The sequence below is a fragment of the Pelophylax lessonae genome, assembly GCF_965119305.1.
Source record: "Pelophylax lessonae genome assembly, chromosome: 2".
Lineage (NCBI taxonomy): Eukaryota > Metazoa > Chordata > Amphibia > Anura > Ranidae > Pelophylax > Pelophylax lessonae.
This window is the reverse complement of record NC_138769.1, coordinates 71,035,938-71,055,690: the sequence shown is the minus strand read 5'-3', so window position 1 is coordinate 71,055,690 and position 19,753 is coordinate 71,035,938. Positions and strand designations below refer to the sequence as shown.

General features: G+C 39.9%; 1 protein-coding gene across 1 annotated transcript in view; it reads right to left on the bottom strand.

The window, feature by feature from the left end:
• ROBO1 (roundabout guidance receptor 1) overlaps window positions 1-18,928 on the bottom strand; it is a gene marked incomplete at its 5' end in the record, with an annotated part of 1,547,889 nt that extends 1,528,961 nt beyond the window's left edge. The window contains one exon of the mRNA XM_082246143.1: window positions 18,619-18,928. The remainder of the gene's footprint in view (window positions 1-18,618) is intronic.
• Window positions 18,929-19,753: the final 825 nt, after the last annotated feature.

Here is a 19,753-nt window from a genome sequence, read left to right as displayed (position 1 = left end):
TATCTCCCGCTGCAAAACTAAATATAGACCCGATAAGTGGACACACCCCTCGCTGTTCTATTAGGAGAGATGGGAATATCTTAACTATTCTGTTTTTACAGACTGCCCAAAAGTATGTAGAAAGTGCTGGACCATTTAATAGAAAGCACTGCATGTTTTTCAAGTGTCATACATTATTTATATAGCAAAAGTGTATTTGTAAATTACAATTTTAAAGCAATATCTGCAAAATACTGTATTTTTAGGACTTGGTAATTTACCCAAAATTCATTATAGTATCCCCTAAAATTAAAACAGGACGCCATTTATGAAAAGTGTTTTGATGCAATTGCAACACATTAAAAATATTTTAATTGTATTTACTTTGAACTATGAAGATTACATACATTTTAATTACCTCTTAAAAATCTGCAAACAAATGACATTTAATTAAAAAGGAAATATTGAATTTTTGATCTTTCTGAACACCCTAACATTTTAAATCATTTAATTAGCAGGGTATTACAGCCTAAAACATGTCAGACATTATTTAAATAAACATTTCTCATGTTTGCTGATCCTTTGTGGAATTTAGCCAGATCGGCCTTGTTAAAAACCCATCACATGTGCAGTTTTGAATACGTTGAATTAGACATCAGACCAAAATTAGAATTTGATGGTAATAGTTCTCTGAATTTTAAAGCAAATTTAGTAGTCTGGATTGAGCGACTGCATTAGTAATTATTTCAGAAATTGTTATTGTTAATTATATTAACACCATTAAAGTGCGTTTAAAGTCAAAACGTTTTTTTAGCTTTGATTGAGCAGGAAAGGGAAAAAATCTCTGTAAGATGTTGTGACTGTTTCATCAATGGGGAGCTTCACATTCTTTGTGTTCTGGTGACCATTGTCACGGGAATGAAAATGAGGAAAAGTACAAAAATGTTTAAAAATATGAACTCTTCTAGTTGGGACACATTTTTCCTATTCTGGAGATTTTCTACCACTCCCTGTTATATTTATGGGCTAGGAGGGAAGACAATTATTCCCAGTGAAACACAGCTGGGGAAAAAAATCCCCTCAAAAAATAAAACAAAAACCAGAAGTGTTTCAAACTTTACCTCCATTAAAATCTCCCATTGAAATAGTGTGCAGACCCTTTACGTTTAAGAAAAAAGGAACATATTGAAAGCCATTTATATTTGGTTAACCACTTTACCACCGGAGGATTTTGCTGTCTTACGTCCAGGCCACTTTTTGCGATTCGGCACTGTGCGACTTTAACTGACAATTGCGCGGTCGTGCGACGCCATACCCAAACGAAATTTACGTCCTTTTTTTCCCACAAACAGAGCTTTCTTTTGGTGTTATTTGATCACCTATGCGATTTTTACTTTTTGCGCTATAAACAAAAAAAGAGCGTAAATTTTGAAAAAATAACAATATTTTTCACATTTTTTATATGAAATTCCCCCCCAAAAAAATGTAAAAATCAAAATGTTTTTAAATTTTTGGCCAATTTATTTTCTGCTACCTATGTTTGGTAAAAAAAAATCACAATAAGCGTATTTTGATTGGTTTGCGCAAAAGTTATTGCGTTTACTAACTAAGGGAAAATTTTTTGTCATTTTTGTTGTTTTTTTTTTTAACTAGTAATGGCGGCGATCTGCGATTTTTTTTTTTGCGGCGGACAGATCGGACCCTTGACTGACATTTTTGACACTTTTGGGGGTACCAGTGACATTACTACAGTAATCAGTGCTATAAATATGCACTGTTACTGTAAAAATGACACTGGCAGGGAAGGGGTTAATTTTATTGGAGAGGGAGGGGTTAATGTATGCCTGGTGCTTACTGACGTGTGTGGGGGGAGGTGACTGAGTGACACAGGGACAGATCGCATGTTCAGCTATGCTGTACCCTGCAATCTGTCACTGTTTGTCACTTAGGAGATCCGCCTGCTTTGTTTACACAAGCGGCCGGATCTGCAGACTCGATTCCCCGATGATCGGGGAAGAGCGGCGGCGATTGCCGCCGCTCCTCCCCTGGCCCGACTGAAAACAGCGGGAGCGAGCCTCCGGCGGAAGGGGAGGAGTCCAGCGACGTAGGTCTACGTCGCTGGACGGAATCGAGCCACTTTGCCGCAGTACAGTCCCAGTGACTGGTCGGCAAGTGGTTAAATAGAAAGCACCTGTACCATTAACACTTATTCCTGGATCCAACACAATGCTGGGGCAAACTACATCTCAGTATACAAGAAGAAGACCTAAAGCCTTTTTCTGTCTCAATATTTTTATTAAAGTATTACTAAACCCACAACAGTAAAATCAGTCCATATATGCAGTAAAGCATGCTTGTTATACTCATTGTGGAACCTATGTGGTTTATCCTCTGCATTTTGTATAAAGGCTGTGTGATCCTATTTCTCTGATCCTCCTCTTCTTCAACTGACTCCGACCCATCTCCTGATAGAACAGAGCATTTGGAGTCAGGCTGCACATGCTCAGTTTGGTGTGATTTTTTTTTTTCTTGTGAGAGTGCATGTGATCAGCACAGGGTCAATCAGCACTGTCCAGACAGAGGGTCAGGGAAGAATGAAAACTTCTACAAGCTTCAAGCAGACACTGATAGAAGTCACAAGACTGCTATATACTGCTGATGAGAAAAGGTATTTATCAGTTTATATTTACTAAAACTATTACATTTCCATATTTTGTGTACTGCCGGAGACCAGATATAGTGAATGCAGGGTCCTGGGTTTAGTAACACTTTAATGTTTCAATGAAATACAATAACTACATAACAGAAACAACATGCAAACAATTCAAGCTCTTGGTAGCATTGTATGATAAAATAGGCTGTCATATACGGTATAATGAATAGGCAAAATCTGAAGGAATTTTATTTAAGTGTAATAACAAGGCTTAAAAGAAAATAGAGATGGATGTATAAGGTGGCCTTGAAAAGAGAATGGTAGCTGTTAGCAATGTTAACAGTGGGAAAACAACATCTCTAGTGTAACGACACGGGGAAGAGATCAGGATATACTAAAAAAAAATAAGAAGGGATTAGAGTCTAGGGGTGAGTTATAAGTAGAGGAAACAGCAAGAGAAACAGGGTTGGCATAAGTAATGGTGGCACTGTTGCACTCTCTGCCAGTGTTACCTTTGATACAAGCAAAATATGATGAACGAGCATTTGCTTCTTCCTTTTCAACAGATCAGATATACAATGAAAGAGAGCCTGCCAAGTGGTCTTTAGAAATATCCTTGTGAAACAGCATTTAAGGGGATGGAATACCTTAGTCCAGAATGCAACAGCAAACTGACATGTTCATCACATATGTAGCATGTCCTCTACAGCAGCACAGTCCCAAAAACACTTGTCTAAAAGTGCAACATTTAGCTTAGAAAGTCATGAAGGGTCTATACACCATCCTATGATGCCTTTATATGCTACTTCTGTGTAAATGGCATTAAGAGAACAGAAGAACAAACTATTCTGGATCGAGAATCACTCCTCCCCTGACTTAGACTGCCTAAAGTCCAAATCCCTATTACCTACATATTGGTGTCAGTGATTAGTCATAGTCAGAAGTTCATTCAGCTGCGCATATAAAAGTGTGAACAGAAGTGCTGAGCCAAGCTGCCCTGTGTTCAGGTCAAGTAGGCTTCGGCAAACTTCAGAGAAGTTTGAATGTTGAACCTGAAACCCACTGAAATCAATGGGAGGCAAATCTGACAAATCAAAAATGCCCATTTTCTAAGGTAATTGGCCAAGAGTTGTTCTACAAATAAAAAAAAAAATGGAAGATAGCTGCGTTCAGTACACAAACATATGCAAAGGCTGCCAGTACAAAAGGTATTATTAAACCAAAAAGCAATTGTATTCAAGTACAGCGCCACATTAATAAATTACACTAAAAAGACAATGAGTGAACAGAGTCCATGAAGTCCGTAAGAACAGATGCTGAGATGCAGAAATAAATACAAATGAATTCCAACACCGTGAGTGAAGACACAATCCTGACGATCACCACGTGCATAAATAAGGTAATTCCCTTACCAGAGCTTTAGACCTCCTGTTACGGAAGGTCCATCAAGCGTAGGGTGTAAAAGCAATCACCAGGGAAGGGTCCACTCCAGGTTCAGCACCAAGTCCACCACAGAACATTCATATGGAACAGTACAACCTCATAAACTTCAAAGACCCCAAATGTTGGATAATGATGTTCCTCCAAAAAACAAGTGAGGCTCACATGGTGAAGTATGTACATTTATTGAGATAAAAGCAAAGGTAAAACACTCACATGTCATCTGTATGATTCAGGCATGTAGTAAAAAATGTGTGAAAGAAAAGTGCGCTGATCAGTGATATGCTGCTCCCAGAAAAAAATGTAATTAAATGTGTAATGAAGTGGTGCGCTATATCTAGATAACTGTGCAATAATTTGCAACCAATAAATTATACACCTTCAAAATCAAACAAAGAATATGGTGCAATGTGTACAATATACAATATTGTATAAAGAAAAAAGAAAAAAGAAAAAAGTCCCAAGACACCAACGTGTCGATATTAGACAATCTTCAATGATGTGATGAGTGACAGATGGTGTTGAAAACAAATGGTGACTTGAATTCCCTCCACCTGTTGGAATTCCTCCTTACCGGACGGAATAAAGTAAGTGCGCTCCTTAGCAAAATTAAACGATCCCAGTGCTCTAAAATCAAACAATGGTGATCCCCACCGTGCGTTCAAAGTGGCCCGCTGGGCTTCTTACCAGATGGATAGAGATAACATGCGTTGTTATACTCCTCTCAAACGAGTGTGTCTCTATATCCAGTTGGTATTGACGGCCTCTGATGGATATGGATACCAGATACTCCTACGCAGCTCTCAGGCGAATCAGACCTTGTATGCAGATGGCACTGACAGCCGCTTGTTCAAAGCGTTAGGAAAGATCGTTGCATTCCAGTAACATGTGAAAAGAATACTGCTATAGTGCATTACCCTTATAGGTGTACTTTATTAAAATATATTGCACTTACATGATATCAGAAAAAACTTCGCATTAGTATTGTGGAGCGATGAGGGATTCCTGTATAGCTTGGGTCCGGCTGCAGCCCGGGTCCCGAGCGACGTGGTGACGGCACGCCTCCTGTCTGACGCGTTTCCGCCTATTGGCTATCTTCAGAGAAAGAAGAACCTTTCTCTGAAGATAGCCAATAGGCGGAAACGCGTCAGACAGGAGGCGTGCCGTCACCACGTCGCTCGGGACCCGGGCTGCAGCCGGACCCAAGCTATACAGGAATCCCTCATCGCTCCACAATACTAATGCGAAGTTTTTTCTGATATCATGTAAGTGCAATATATTTTAATAAAGTACACCTATAAGGGTAATGCACTATAGCAGTATTCTTTTCACATGTTACTGGAATGCAACGATCTTTCCTAACGCTTTGAACAAGCGGCTGTCAGTGCCATCTGCATACAAGGTCTGATTCGCCTGAGAGCTGCGTAGGAGTATCTGGTATCCATATCCATCAGAGGCCGTCAATACCAACTGGATATAGAGACACACTCGTTTGAGAGGAGTATAACAACGCATGTTATCTCTATCCATCTGGTAAGAAGCCCAGCGGGCCACTTTGAACGCACGGTGGGGATCACCATTGTTTGATTTTAGAGCACTGGGATCGTTTAATTTTGCTAAGGAGAGCACTTACTTCATTCCGTCCGGTAAGGAGGAATTCCAACAGGTGGAGGGAATTCAAGTCACCATTTGTTTTCAACACCATCTGTCACTCATCACATCATTGAAGATTGTCTAATATCGACACGTTGGTGTCTTGGGACTTTTTTCTTTTTTCTTTTTTCTTTATACAATATTGTATATTGTACACATTGCACCATATTCTTTGTTTGATTTTGAAGGTGTATAATTTATTGGTTGCAAATTATTGCACAGTTATCTAGATATAGCGCACCACTTCATTACACATGTAGTAAAAAATGCAGCAGCTGGAAGCGTATATGCATGGGGGCTGGCGTGGCTCAAATAGCACGGGGAAGGGGGAGGAGGGGGGAGTGGGGTTTTGGGCACCGCTTTGGGGAACATGCATCAGTGCAGAAAAAAGAATTGTATTTGTTTGGGAGCAGTAATATTTTTCAAGCACTGACATTTCCAAAAGAGAAATACACTAAATTGTCAAAAGTATTGGGATGCCAGCCTTTACTAAGTACACATGCACTTTATTGGCATCCCAGTCTTAGTCTGTATGGTACAATATTGAGTTGGCCCACCCTATGCAGCTATAACAGCTTCCAATCTTCTAGGAAGGCTATCCACAAGCTTTAGGAGTGTGTCTATGGGAATGTTTAACCATTCTTCTAGAAGTGAATTTGTAAGGTCAGGCACTGATGTTGGACAAGAAGGCCTGGCTTGCATTCTCCACTCTTATTCATCCCAAAGGTGTTCTATCGGGTTGAAGTCAGGACTCTGTGCAGGCTAGTCAAGTTCCTCCTCCCCAAACTCGCTCATTCATGTCTTTATGGACCTTGGTTTGTGCACTGGTGCAGTCATGTTGGAACAGGAAGGGGCATCCCCAAACTCTTCCCACAAAGTTGGGAGCATGAAATTGTCCAAAATATCTTGGTATGCTGATGCCTTAAGAGTTCCCTTCACTGGATAAATTGTCAATCGTGATGCCTGCCACTGACCGCTTTGCCAAAATTTAAACCTGACAGACCTGGCACACATTGGTACTGCTCACCGAATGACAGCTCCCTGTCATCCAGTAAATGACGATAGTGATATCATTAACCAAATATAAATGGTGACTAATTGGTTGGTTTACTAAACCTAGAGAGTACAAAATCTGGAGCAGTTCTGCATAGAAACCAATTAACTTGTTTTTTTTTTTTTTCATCGAAGCTTAATTAAACAAGCTGAAGTTAGAAGCTGGTTGGCTACCATGCACAGCTACACCAGATTTTGCTATCTCCAGTTTTTGTAAATCAACACCATTGTTTCAGAGGTAAATTTAGGTGCTCAAGTTTTGTGGTGAGTTCTTGTATCTATCTTTTTTGCACCTAGATGCCAGTGCAATTAGCTGTCTATGCATGATAACCGTATGGTCCTCCCAGAGTGATACTAGGGATGTCACAATGCCAATACTAATTTCAAACGACTCCCAGGAGTAACTGTCTACCAGTAAGAGAGAGCACAATGAAGTTGGAAGAGAACCATTTAAGACAGAAGGAGAGGTGTGATTAAACCGGGATATTGTTTTAATTCTATGAGATGAGAAGGAAGGAAGGGGTGACTGAAATTTAAGGACATCTCTAAAGAATGTGTCATGAGGACTAGAGTAGTATGTATAATTCCTGAGCAGAGGGATTTAGTTTCCTCCAAACATTACTTAGTTGGAGCTCTTATAAAAGTACTTTCATTTTGGAGATGTGTCGGGGAGGAAACTTTAGCATTTTTAAAGAAAACCTGTATTGAGAAACTTTGTTAGCTGCCAATGTGACTTGTCAACTATTTTGCGCTACAATATTTGATTAGCTGCATACTTGCTTTGGGTCACTAATTCTTCATTAAAGTGGAACTATGGGCGGTCCAAAAAACAATACAATAGAAACAGCACCTCCCCCTCCTAATCCCCTGCATACGCAAGATATACTGCTTTTTTTAAAGCTTCTCTTTATATACAGACATATTGAACACTTGGGTAATGTTGTTGTTTTCATATATAATATATGATACATCACAAACTTTTTCAGTAGTGCTGCAATTATTTTGTACTTCATTAGATGCATAGGGGTTTGCATCTCACAGCAGCAGCTGCACTATGTATATAGAGATAAGGGAGCATATGGGTATATCACTTTTTAATTAGTCCATTCATTCGAATGGGCTAATAGCAGCATACAAATCAGACATGCACAATTTTCCCATAATGCAGTGCACCACAAGACATGGAAGCGTGTTAAGCCTCGTACACACGTACTTATCGTCGGCCGAACGATCGGCCGTGTTTTGTCCAGTGCTGTCGTGTCTGTTGAAAACTGCAAAAGACTGCACACGAATTTTGTCGGCCAACAACAGCCGACTGCAGAAGTGATGTCATGTGATGGTTAACTTTCCTTGTCTTTTTTCTTTTCTGAGCATGCCCAGTCTTGCTAATCTGCTGTCTGTCGGCCGAAATCTGTACTGACTGGCGAACAATCGGCCGTTCTGGTGACGGCCAACAAATATTTTAAAGCCTGCACAACAGATTCTGTTCGGCCGAAAATGCGCTGTCGGCTGTCGGAAGCATCATACTAACAAGCCTACAATCGGCCGATCAGTCGGCGGCCGAATATTATAACCGACAATCGGTACGTGTGTACGGGGCTTTACTCTACATCACTTGTACTGCAACACAGATACTGTACACACACTTAGTGCATTAGGGGAACCTTTAAAAATGATTTGCAGCACAACAGGTTTGTGGTGCATTGTCATGAGTTATGGTAAAATGAGCATTACCCCAACTCATAGATGTAAATGTATCTTTAGTCTTTTGCACTGCACAGTAATATAAAAAAATTAAGGAGACTTTTTTCAGAAAAGCAACACTTATTTATGTTTTTATCTTGGAACGTAAGGCTTATATGATAAGACAGCAATGATGATAAGAAAATTCCAGAAGCCCATAGCAGCTAAACACAGTACTGGATTTTGAATAAGGACATTCTGGTGTGCTCATAAGGCTTAAACAGTAGCTTCACTTTTGTTGAGAAAAAAACAATCCTCTCTTGGTGATCAATAGACATTGAAAGTATTTTAACACACTTTGTTGCATATTCCTACCTGTTTCTGCGCTAAATAAATAGCTGTTTGTTTGCCCATGGGTTTTGCAGACTAATTCTAAATAAGAAGGTCTGGTTTATTAAAACTAGCCAGTGCGCTCTTAGTGTTGAGTCTGGTGAGAAAAGCTGCTGTGTCTGCATCCCGTTAGATGTATTTAACTTTTAGGAAGTATCTCACCAAAATTAAATTTTTGTACAAATCTTGCAACAAATGATGCCAAAAATCTGACTTGTATCTACTAAGGCTGGTTTCACATGGGTGGTCTCCATAATCTCTCCGCTGATTCCTGCTGAGTAGGCAGACAAACAGTCTATGTCCGCTCTGTATAGCTATTCTCTATGGGGCTGTCAGAGGAAAATGGACCACTTGTTCATTTCCATCTGACTGTCAGACTATCCGATGTGATCCGCTGGACAGATGGGGAATGGCCCTCTCATCCGTCTGTTTTTTGGCAGATCAGATCAGATGCCGACGTGTGTCAGTGGATACATGTCCACCACACCATAGAGAGCTATGGATGGTCCGATCAAGTCCACCTGAAAAACCGACAGGCAAACCTGATCGGACAGCCTGTGTGAGACCAGCCTAAAGGCCCGTACACACGATAAGAAAATCTGAAGAGAAATTTCGTCCGACGACCGATCTGCCGATTTTCGAATTGTTATGGTGCTTTCAACAGCCGACTCCGACTTTTCAGCCGAAAAAAATCCTGATATGCAGGCCATAAACTTTTTATCGTCCATCAACACAACGTCCAATTTTCTTCTTATTAGTACAGTTTTCGACGGAAAAAAATCTTAAGAGCAAGACTAGGCATGCTCAGAGACGAAAGAACACATACAAAACAATCCAACACATGACATCACTTCTGAAGTAGAATTCTGTCGTACTGGAACATTCGTATGAAAATAACCCCTTCACTTTCCACATCAGACTAGCATGCCACAAAAAATGGACGACAGGTCGTTAGAAAATCTGATCGTGTGTACGGGGCTTTAGTCTAGACTTTTCAGTGATCCAACCACAAATCAGTGAGCCAATCACAAAAGTAGAAAATTACATTTTTGGAGGAATTCTGCACATGTACAATGGTGTACATATTGTCTCCAAGTTGTTATATTGAATTGGATTTCATAGCACTGAAATAGGGTGTTGATTTTTAATAACATTACTATATGGCTTGTGTAGTAATTGTATATCAACACAAATCCATAATTCTGTGTGGATAGTAATATCGTCATACCCAAAAGTGCACAATCTACATTTAAGCCACTTACCAGCTACTCTGACCCCAAGATGGGGGTCTGGCTGCACTTTATCCCAGTATCTCCATGGGATGGATGGATATCAGATGCCAAGATTCCAGGATGGGTTACCATCTAACCAGAATGTTCAACAGTAGGCTTAGCTATTCTCTCTTTTGTTGAGCCCACTGTTGAACATCCTGGTTGGATAGTAACACATCCTGGAATCTTGGCTTCTAATATATATCCATCCCATGGGGATCAGGGATAAAATGCAGCCAGACCCCCATCTTGAGGTCAGAGTAGCTGGTAAGTGGCTTAAAAGTAGGTTGTGCACTTTTGGGTATGAAGATTTTGCTATGGGATGGATATATATTAGGAGCCAAGATTCCAGGATGGGTTACCATCCAACCAGGATGTTCAACATTGGGCTCAACAAAAGAGAGAATAGCTAAGCCTACTGTTGAACATTCTGGTTGTATGGTAACCCATCCTGGAATCTTGGCATCTGATATCCATCCATCCCATGGAGATACTGGGATAAAGTGCAGCCAGACCCCCATCTTGGGGTCAGAGTAGCTGGTAAGTGGCTTGAGAGTTAGGTGTGCATTTTTGGGTGTGAAGATTTTTTTTTTTTTTTTTTTTGTGAAGATTTTGCTATCCACACTGAAATCTGGATTTTTTTTATTCACAAGTATAAATGAACTTTTTGCACAAGAGCACTTTATTATTTGCAAATGTTTTTTAACACATCATTTTTACAGTTTTTGATATATATGAATTTCTTGATTGAATTTATGCACTTTATATTGCGAGAAAAACATGTTTTTCATTAATAGTAACTGGATATGCTAAATTATTTTTTAGTTGCTATACTTTTTTTCCAAGAAAGTTGAGTTACCCTTTAATACACTTTGCTGTTTTCCTTAAATAAATATCTCTGCTTGTGTATGATTGCTAGTTTACACATTTCATTGTATTCTCTGCACATACTCTAGCTACTGTTCTTTTGCAGCAGTATGCTGTATCTCTATGTATGTGGTGCAGGCAAGGCTTAGATTGCAAATCCTGAATAACAAATATAAATATAGGGAAAGACACACTGCTCAGTTTCTGTTTGCATTTGATTTAATATTTTACTTGAATGTGAACAAACAGCAGGAGAGCTGCTGATGGTGGCAGACAGTGGAGAGCGCAGGAATGGATAGCCCTTTTGCTGTCAAGTTTCCATGCATCTGGGTGCTGTACACTCAGCACAATTCCGCCCAGGCTCTCCTCTGCTGCAATGCACCTCTGTTCATCCAGCTGGAAGCATCTGAGTGATTTACAAACCGAAATTAAGTAGATTGTCTATTTTCCAGCCCACTTGTCAGTACACTCAATTGCTGTGAATACTTTGAGCTGCTGCAGCACACTCAGTAATGACTGCATAATGTTAAGAAACTTTGAACATTTTCTCTAAAGCAACATAATCTTAATAGCTAAAAGTAAACCAAACATATAAGTTAACCCTCTGTTTTAATGGCATTGCTGGGAATTACATATATTTATCAATTGTTTTGCTACTTTTAACCCAGGCTAATGGAGACTTGCCAGAAACTGCCTATGTTGTTCTTCAAAGTAATTACAGTATTGAGCAAAGTTCACTAATTATTTGTGCAGAATTTCCCAAGACCGCAACTGCTCACTTCCCTTGAAAGAAACATTTCTCTTTCATTTAAAGAAAAATTATATAGCATTTATAATTGCTAAATAAACCATTTTAGGTGAAATATTATTAACAGATACAATTCCGTTTTAATCAGTTATTTTCTGAACCTGTCAAATGCAAATTACTTTGGATATGGCAACTTCCATACACCAATGCCCTCAGATATGTTGGCTCACTGGTTTTCTCAGAGGTCTGCATTGAGATATAGGACAACATTTTTGGCATCCCTGCAAGAAACATTTTTAATTTTTATTGAGATACTTCCTAAGGGCTCTTTCACACGGGCGGTCCGATCAGATCCGCCTGTCAGTTTTTTAGGCAGATCTGATCGGATCCTCCATGCTCTATGGGGCAGCGGATGTCAGCGGAGACACCTCCGCTGCCACCCGCTGCCACCCGTATCCGATCCTGTCCGTGAAATCTGGACGGATGGAAACCCTATTTTTCCATCCGTTCAGGTATTGGATCGGATAGGATGAGAGCGGACAGGCAGTCCGCTCTCATCCGATCCCCCATAGAGAGCAGCGGGGGCTGTGACACCTCCCTCTCCGCACTGCAAGTGGAGACGGAGCTGTCATCCGCCGGCTCAGCGGGGATTGCGGATCGATCCCCGCTGAGCAGCACGGATCCGCCTACGGAGGCGGACCGTGTGAAAGAGCCCTTAGGCTACAGTCACATGGTCTGTGGTTCTAAAAGTTGCCTGCACACGCTGTGTGCAAATAACAGCAGCTGTCAGCGGCACCTGTCAGATTTGTACTCAATGGCCAGTGGTGCATGCTGTTTACATGTTAACATTTATCTGAGAAGTTAAATGCAAATAGAGCCTCCAACCTACCATGGACACAGACAGTGCCCACCCAGGGTCATTGTGTCTGCAGGTTCTGGCTGCAAGCATACTAGCCACAGCTAATCAGCCAATTTGTATGTTGCTACAGAAGTGATGTTGCATCCAGAAGCAGTGTCTATCTGCCTCATCACAAGAATATATGCACCCCAGATCACCCCACTAAATATAGCTAAAGAATTGTGTACTACAGGATGCAGATACCTCATTTGAACCCTGAGATTTGCTCAGGTGCATGTAATGAGAGCAGACCCTTACATAGTGAAACAAACAACTATTTTTTCACGACACAAAAGCTGAGAATCTGTAGAAGAGTTGGCTAAAGTCCCTTTGTACATTGATTTAAATCCCTAATATATAAATCTTTATCTCCAGTTTAAATAAATCACCTACAGGGCATTGTTACATAGTTACATAGTAGTTGAGGTTGAATAAAGACAATAGTCTATCCAGTTCAACCTGTGTAGGTGTGTGTGGCCGTAATCATCTCTCATAGATTGTGGTTTTCTCAACAAAAATGGAGTTAAGGCCCGTACACACGTAGCGATTGTCGGCCGTAAATATTCGGCCGCAGAACGATCGGCCGATTGTCGGCTTGTTAGTATGATGCTTCCGACAGCGCATTTTCGGCCGAAAAGAATCTGTCGTGCAGACTTTAAAATATTTGTTGGCCGTCACCAGAAAGGCCGATTGTTCGCCAGTCAGTACAGAATTCGGCCGACAAACAGCGGATTAGCAAGACTGGGCATGCTCAGAAAAGAAAAAACACACGGGAAGTTAACCATCACATGACATCACTTCTGCAGTCGGCTGTTGTTGGCCGACAAAATTCGTGTGCAGTCTTGAGCACTTTTCAGCCGACAGGACAGCACCGGACAAAAGACGGCCGATCGTTCGGCCTACATTCGGTACGTGTGTACGGGGCTTTAGACTTTGCGTTTTTGGAAATATTGTTTTTTTTATATCTGTAACTATTAAAATGGTTTTAAACCCAGATGATGTCTCTAGTTGTTTAGGTAGTTCAAACCACCAAAAATCAAACCATCTAACAGATCCTAGAATATAAATGTCAGAAATAACTTTTTGCAGGTCAGGCTCCTTCTCCCTAGGCAATGCAGAGTAGAGAGGAGGAAAATCCACTGCCAACCCCATACTCTGATCTACCCTAGTAGGTGTTGCAGCAAGGGTAGCTAGGAGCTGTACGAGACATTGTAAGTCCTGAATAGACACAGATTATTCTTTTAAAAAGAATAAGATCATGCTCACTGCAGGAGCAACACTGCAGAAAATAGATAACCCTTCACAGGATTGCCATCATAAACCAAGAAGTGAATTTAAGTGGAAGGACCAACAGGTATTTCTCCATAATGAACATATTTGTAAAATAAATCAATGATTCATAAAATTGAATAGTGCATATCTATTAGGAGATTGGGGGTTTATCATCTCTAAAAAATAAAATGTTATATAAATTATGTATAATGTATATATAGGTATATAAATATATAACACACACACACACACACACACACACCACCACAATTCTGGACACATTGGGGTTGATTTTCTAAAGGCAACTAGACTATGCACTTCACAAGTTGCTCCAGAGCTTAGTAACTGAGGTAAAGCGTTAATTTGAAAAAGAATACCCAACCACATGCAAGGGGGAAAAAAAGGCATTTTTGCTCGCACATGATTGGATGATGGAAGCCAGCAGAGCTTCCATTCATTTACTAAGCACTGGAGCAACTGCAAAGTGCTCAGTCTGTTTGCCGTCAGTAAACCAACCCCACTGTAGCTGCCATTGTTAAGCACTGCAGCAATGTAGTCATCTCTATATTCCTAGTATTTATTACCTGTCTTAAGTGGGTGAGCTAATGTAAGCTCTTGAAACATCCATTGTGCTAAATTAGAAGTATCTATATCAATAAGCACACTAGGCTGTGAAAGTTGCTGGCACGGTATAGTAAGGAATGGCAATAAAACAAGATTATATGACATAGTCCTCGGAATGAAAGCCAGTGGCCAATATCTTCACATAGTAGTAACCTGCAAATACATGGACCATGTGGTTCCTGCTGACCTATAGAATGCTGCATAGACAATAGTAAAGACAATTTTAATATTTTTCCTGACAATAGACATGGTACGTAATACAATGTTAATGGTTTCAAAGCGGTCAGAAAAATGGAACCTGGTGGACCAAATTAACTTCTTGCTTCATACAAGTCTTGGATACTCCAACAGATAACTCCCCTGCTGTAATTCAGACTCTATCAATGTCCACCTGGGAGGCTTTGGTGTTCCCATACACCTTTGAATTTCCACAATTAGAAATAAACTTAAACATGCAACAGGTGCAGTGAGAACCTTTCAAATTTACTGCAGCAGGTATGAATACCTTAACACTTAACCACTTAAGGACCAGAAGGTTTTACCCCCTTAATGACCAGGCCATTTTTTTCAGATACGGCACTGCGTTATTTTAACTGACAATTGAGCGGTCATGCAACGTCATACATAAATAAAATTGATGTCCTTTTTTTCCCACAAATAGAGCTTTCTTTTGGTGGTATTTTTTTTTTTTCATCATTTTAGGCCAATATATATTCTGCTCCATAATTTTGGTAAAAAAAATCCCAATAAGTGTATATTGATTGGTTTGCGCAAACGTTATCGCGTCTACAAACTAAGGGAAAGATTTGTCATTTTTATTTATTTATATTTTTTACTAGTAATGGCGGCGATCAGCAAATTTTAGTGGGACTGCGACATTGCCCTTCTGTCTCCATGGAGAGCGATCGCAGGTGCTCGGTGGACATTGCGTCTGCTGGACCCACTGATAGACTCCCCCTCTAGCCAATCGGCACGTGCGCGTGCCTCGACTAAGAGCCTGAGCCGGCCACTCCCCGCCCCTCCACAGCTCAGCGATCCAGTGAGCTAGGAGGGGGCAGAGCAGAGAGGTGCTGACTGACAGTCAGTAGCTCTCTGCTTGAAGAGCTGTCAGAACTTGATCATAGGTGTTTGATGGCTCGGTGCTCAGTGTAGAGGGGCCGGGGGACAGATGCAGCATTGGACTGATGCTGAATCCACCTAGGTAAGTATAAATGAGGGAAAAAAAAAGAATCTCATACTTCTCTTTTAAATCTGACCCCAAAAACAAAGATGTAATTCATTGCAGCTTAACATTCCGTAAATGTTGTGGCTGCATTCATTTTCTTTTATCAGGCTTTTTCCCTTTATTTTATTCTGATAATCCTGTGAATAACCCACTTTCTGTCCCTTGTAGCTACACTTACTTCTCTTCTGTATGTACTGAGGCAGTTAAGGCTGTCACATAGGCTGGACTTCAGATATAGCGTTCCTTTGCTCTTCTTCATTACATCATAGTTAATAGGAATACTTTACACAAGAAGATACCATTGTTTTCGCTGTCTTTTCCTAGAAAGTGACAAAGATGTTGCATTTTGGGCAGAACCAACAGATATTTTCTGTACTTGCTGAAAATCTTCTTAGCTTGAAAAATGAAAATTAATGCAGCCACCATACCTTTTTGTTTTGAGGTTTAGATACACTTTAAACATACTTTAGCACAAAGATCACCAGATTTCTATGATGATATAAAGAACTGTTCAGGTGGTTCAACCTTTCAGCAAAAAAAAAAAAAAACACATTAACTTTACTTATCCTCTAAAAAAAAAGTTTTTAGGAGCACTGTTCCTTACTGCTGTTGTACTAATTGCAGAGAGGACAATAACTGCAATTACAGAATCCAAGCAGATTGCCATCTATTGGTGAATCGTAGTATTGCTATACAAGATGATAATATACTGAATTTTTTTTTCTGTTACGAAATTTGGTATTGCTAAGCAATATAGAAATACATTTATATGTGGAAGTCAATCTGAACGTATTTTTCCTCCTCTATGAACTTCAAACATCAGAATGGGGGATTTAGTTATTGTGTTGTAGGGGCTGGATGAGACTGAATTCTTTTTTTTTTTTGCTCTTTAAAACCCATCTCTGGCACATAACTCCCATCCATCTCTCCCTGCCACCACACTTACACCCATTGGCAATCTTTTTTTTCTAAATGTAGGGTAAGGTAACTTTTCCACAAAGTTTCCTTACTCAATTCCCCCCACCTAAGTCCATCACAACATGCCAACTTTTCAGAGAAGGGATTAGTGATGCAGTGCCTCAGTCTGTGTCAATGCCAACTGGTCCTCTTTTCATGACGTCAACATTCTGTGCAGTCCTGTAAAGCCTAAGAGGACCCCACTACTGGACATCCAATAGTAAGATTCTACATCACAATGGCAATGGCAGCCAAAGAAAGACATCCCAATTCTGCAAAAGTGTTTTGGATGTGTCAAGTAATAGTTTTTTTGGGGTAGGGGGGAATTGTTTGTGGGGCAAAGGGAGTTGCTTGGCTGGAGCAGAGCTTTAAATTTAATATCAGTGCATAGGTAAAAAAATTCACAGACACTAACAAATTTGGTGTCAAAACAGTATACACAATTTAGAATTAAAACCAAAATGATGGATTTTGCCTAATGGCAAATGACCGCTCTCCATTCACCATGGTACTGACAATAAAATAAACAGGTCGAGTTTTGCAAAAAAAAAACACCAATGACCAAAACCTGACTGCAGGGCTGCATTATCTAGACACAACAGGATGGGTTTCTAAGCCAGAAAGCTCAGCTGCTTATTATAGAGGTTACATTTTAGAGCTACAGGTACCAATGGTTCCAAGAAAGTCTCCATTACCCTTTCTGCTTGCCCAGATCCCTGCAGAGAGCCGCAAAGGTCTCTCATTCAGCTTTTGACTGTCAAAGTCTTGCAGAGTTCTCAGTGACTCCCTCAGTACACAGGAGGAACAGTTGGGGAGGTGCGGACTCCGCTTAGCCTTGCATTCTGCCAGGGAGCACTGCAGATAATTGCACAGTTGGTATTCTGAGCACTGCACACACATAGAGAATCTTCTCATCCTTAATGCTCAGTCTTTCACCTTCTTTTCAGTAAATCTAGCAAAATCATTTTAACAATACAGCTAGCCTCATTGTATAAATGCAAAGCAGCACAAGTCCTGTCTTACAAAGCAAGATATCTTAGCATGGCTGTCCTGCTGTAGCGTGAAAATCAGCACCCCTCTAATTTATAGGGAACACTCTTTCACCCCTGTAGTACTTGAATCTGTAATGCATGAGTAAAATACAAGACCATTTCTTCAGAACGGAGGTGTCCCTTAAATCAAACAGAGTTCTGCATAGATCTGCTTAATAAACTGAATCAGTGTATCAATTTTATGGACATTTACTACCTTGGATGCCTATTATAAGAAATACAATGGTGGGAGGTATTAAGTGTTAAACAGATCAATGCCAATTCCAGGGGGGGGGGGGGGGCGGCTCAAATAAGTGTTGTGCTCCCCCTATAGAATATGATGCAGTCTCTTCACCTAAACTTCTTCAGACATGCTTACTACAAATAATTTGTTGACACAAACAGTACACATGACCAATAAAAAATGCATAGCATCAACTGCAAAAGTTGCACTGTATTCCTTAAAAAGCCATGTGTAAAGTACAACAGCACACATCTACCAACCAAAAATTGTCTTTCATTGTGTTGACTGCTCTGAAATGATGAAACATGATATCTGATTGGCTGGCTATTGCACTTTGCAGATCACCTCTACATTGTTAACAGTTATAAACATAATGCATTCTGCAGATCAAGCGTTTTAGATATCCAAATCCTTTCGAAAAACCTAACTGCATTTGCTTCAGCAGTTTCAAAACGTAGCAGGTAATGTATACAGCAAACTAAATATAATTGTAATAAGTAAGTGTTTTTTTTTTTTTTTTTTTTTTATCAATGCCTGAGGTTATTAAAGTTGCTTTCATTGAATGCAGTGACAATAATGTAACGTCAGGTACATCCAGATAAATCACACACTTGTCTGGTTGAAACTTACCTTCTCTGATGGTATTGCTTTCACAAGTCTGTCACTTCCATTATTCACGCAGAAATGCATGCAACTTTCACACAAGACCTTTTTGGCTTAAGGGACAAAATGACAGCCCCAGCGAGTTCAGGACTTTGAAAAGGAGATCAGCAAAAGAGGTTTTCTTGCCAGTATCTGTCCAGTGGAATTCAAATCCTTTCTTCGGTGCAGAATTGTGACCCGTTATCTGTATTACTATTAATGCGGAGAGCACAAGCCATTGAATACAAATAGAGCCATGCAGCAGCTTTGCCTGTGTCTGTGATAGGATGCCGGGTCCTACTGCCTCCTGGCTCTCATAGAATTGCAAAGCAGTACAAAGCCAAGCATCTTTTTTTTTTTTCTGAAGGGGGTAGGGAGAGTGTTGTATAGAATAGGGATGCTCACATGTTACAAGGAATGCACAATCCCTGTTCAATAATGCAGCTCACAATCATTGTGTGTATAAATGTATATTCATCTGCATATACGTACATTTTATTTTATGCATCATTTACCTTATGTCATTCAGCAAAAACAGCTTATGTATGTTTTTTTGTTTTTTTTTGTTTTTGAGGCAGGAATATGTATTTTTTATTAGTGGGAATAAAAACAGTCTTCAGAAGAACTTTCTGCGGTGCACATCTTACAAGAAGAAGTTTGCAGCTAGATTTAATTAGAGAAATCAGCAGGATGCTTCTGAAATAAATTCCTTATTACGGTTAATAAAATAAACACAATGCTGGCCTTAGATCTGTTAGAGTTTATTAAACTCCTGTATTAGGATTTTATTGCGTAATGCAGAGATGTGTGGGAAAAGTGATAAGTCATTGATTAGTTTTCATTACACAAATCAAAAGAATGCTGATATATTATTTGAGATGGCATGGGCTTTGTGCTTTCAGGCTCATTTTGTTTGTAACCCTCAAAGTAAACATGTGTTATGCAATATGGCAATATAGAGGGTATCACTGTTGAACTCTCCTTTTGAAAATGCTACTTGCCTGACAGGTTTTCATATCTTTTCTGATCTTTAACTAAAATGCAAACACAAAGTTTAATTTACTTCTTAGGGCTAATTAACGTGGAACTTTACCCATAAAAAACTTGCTTCCGGCTGGAGGCT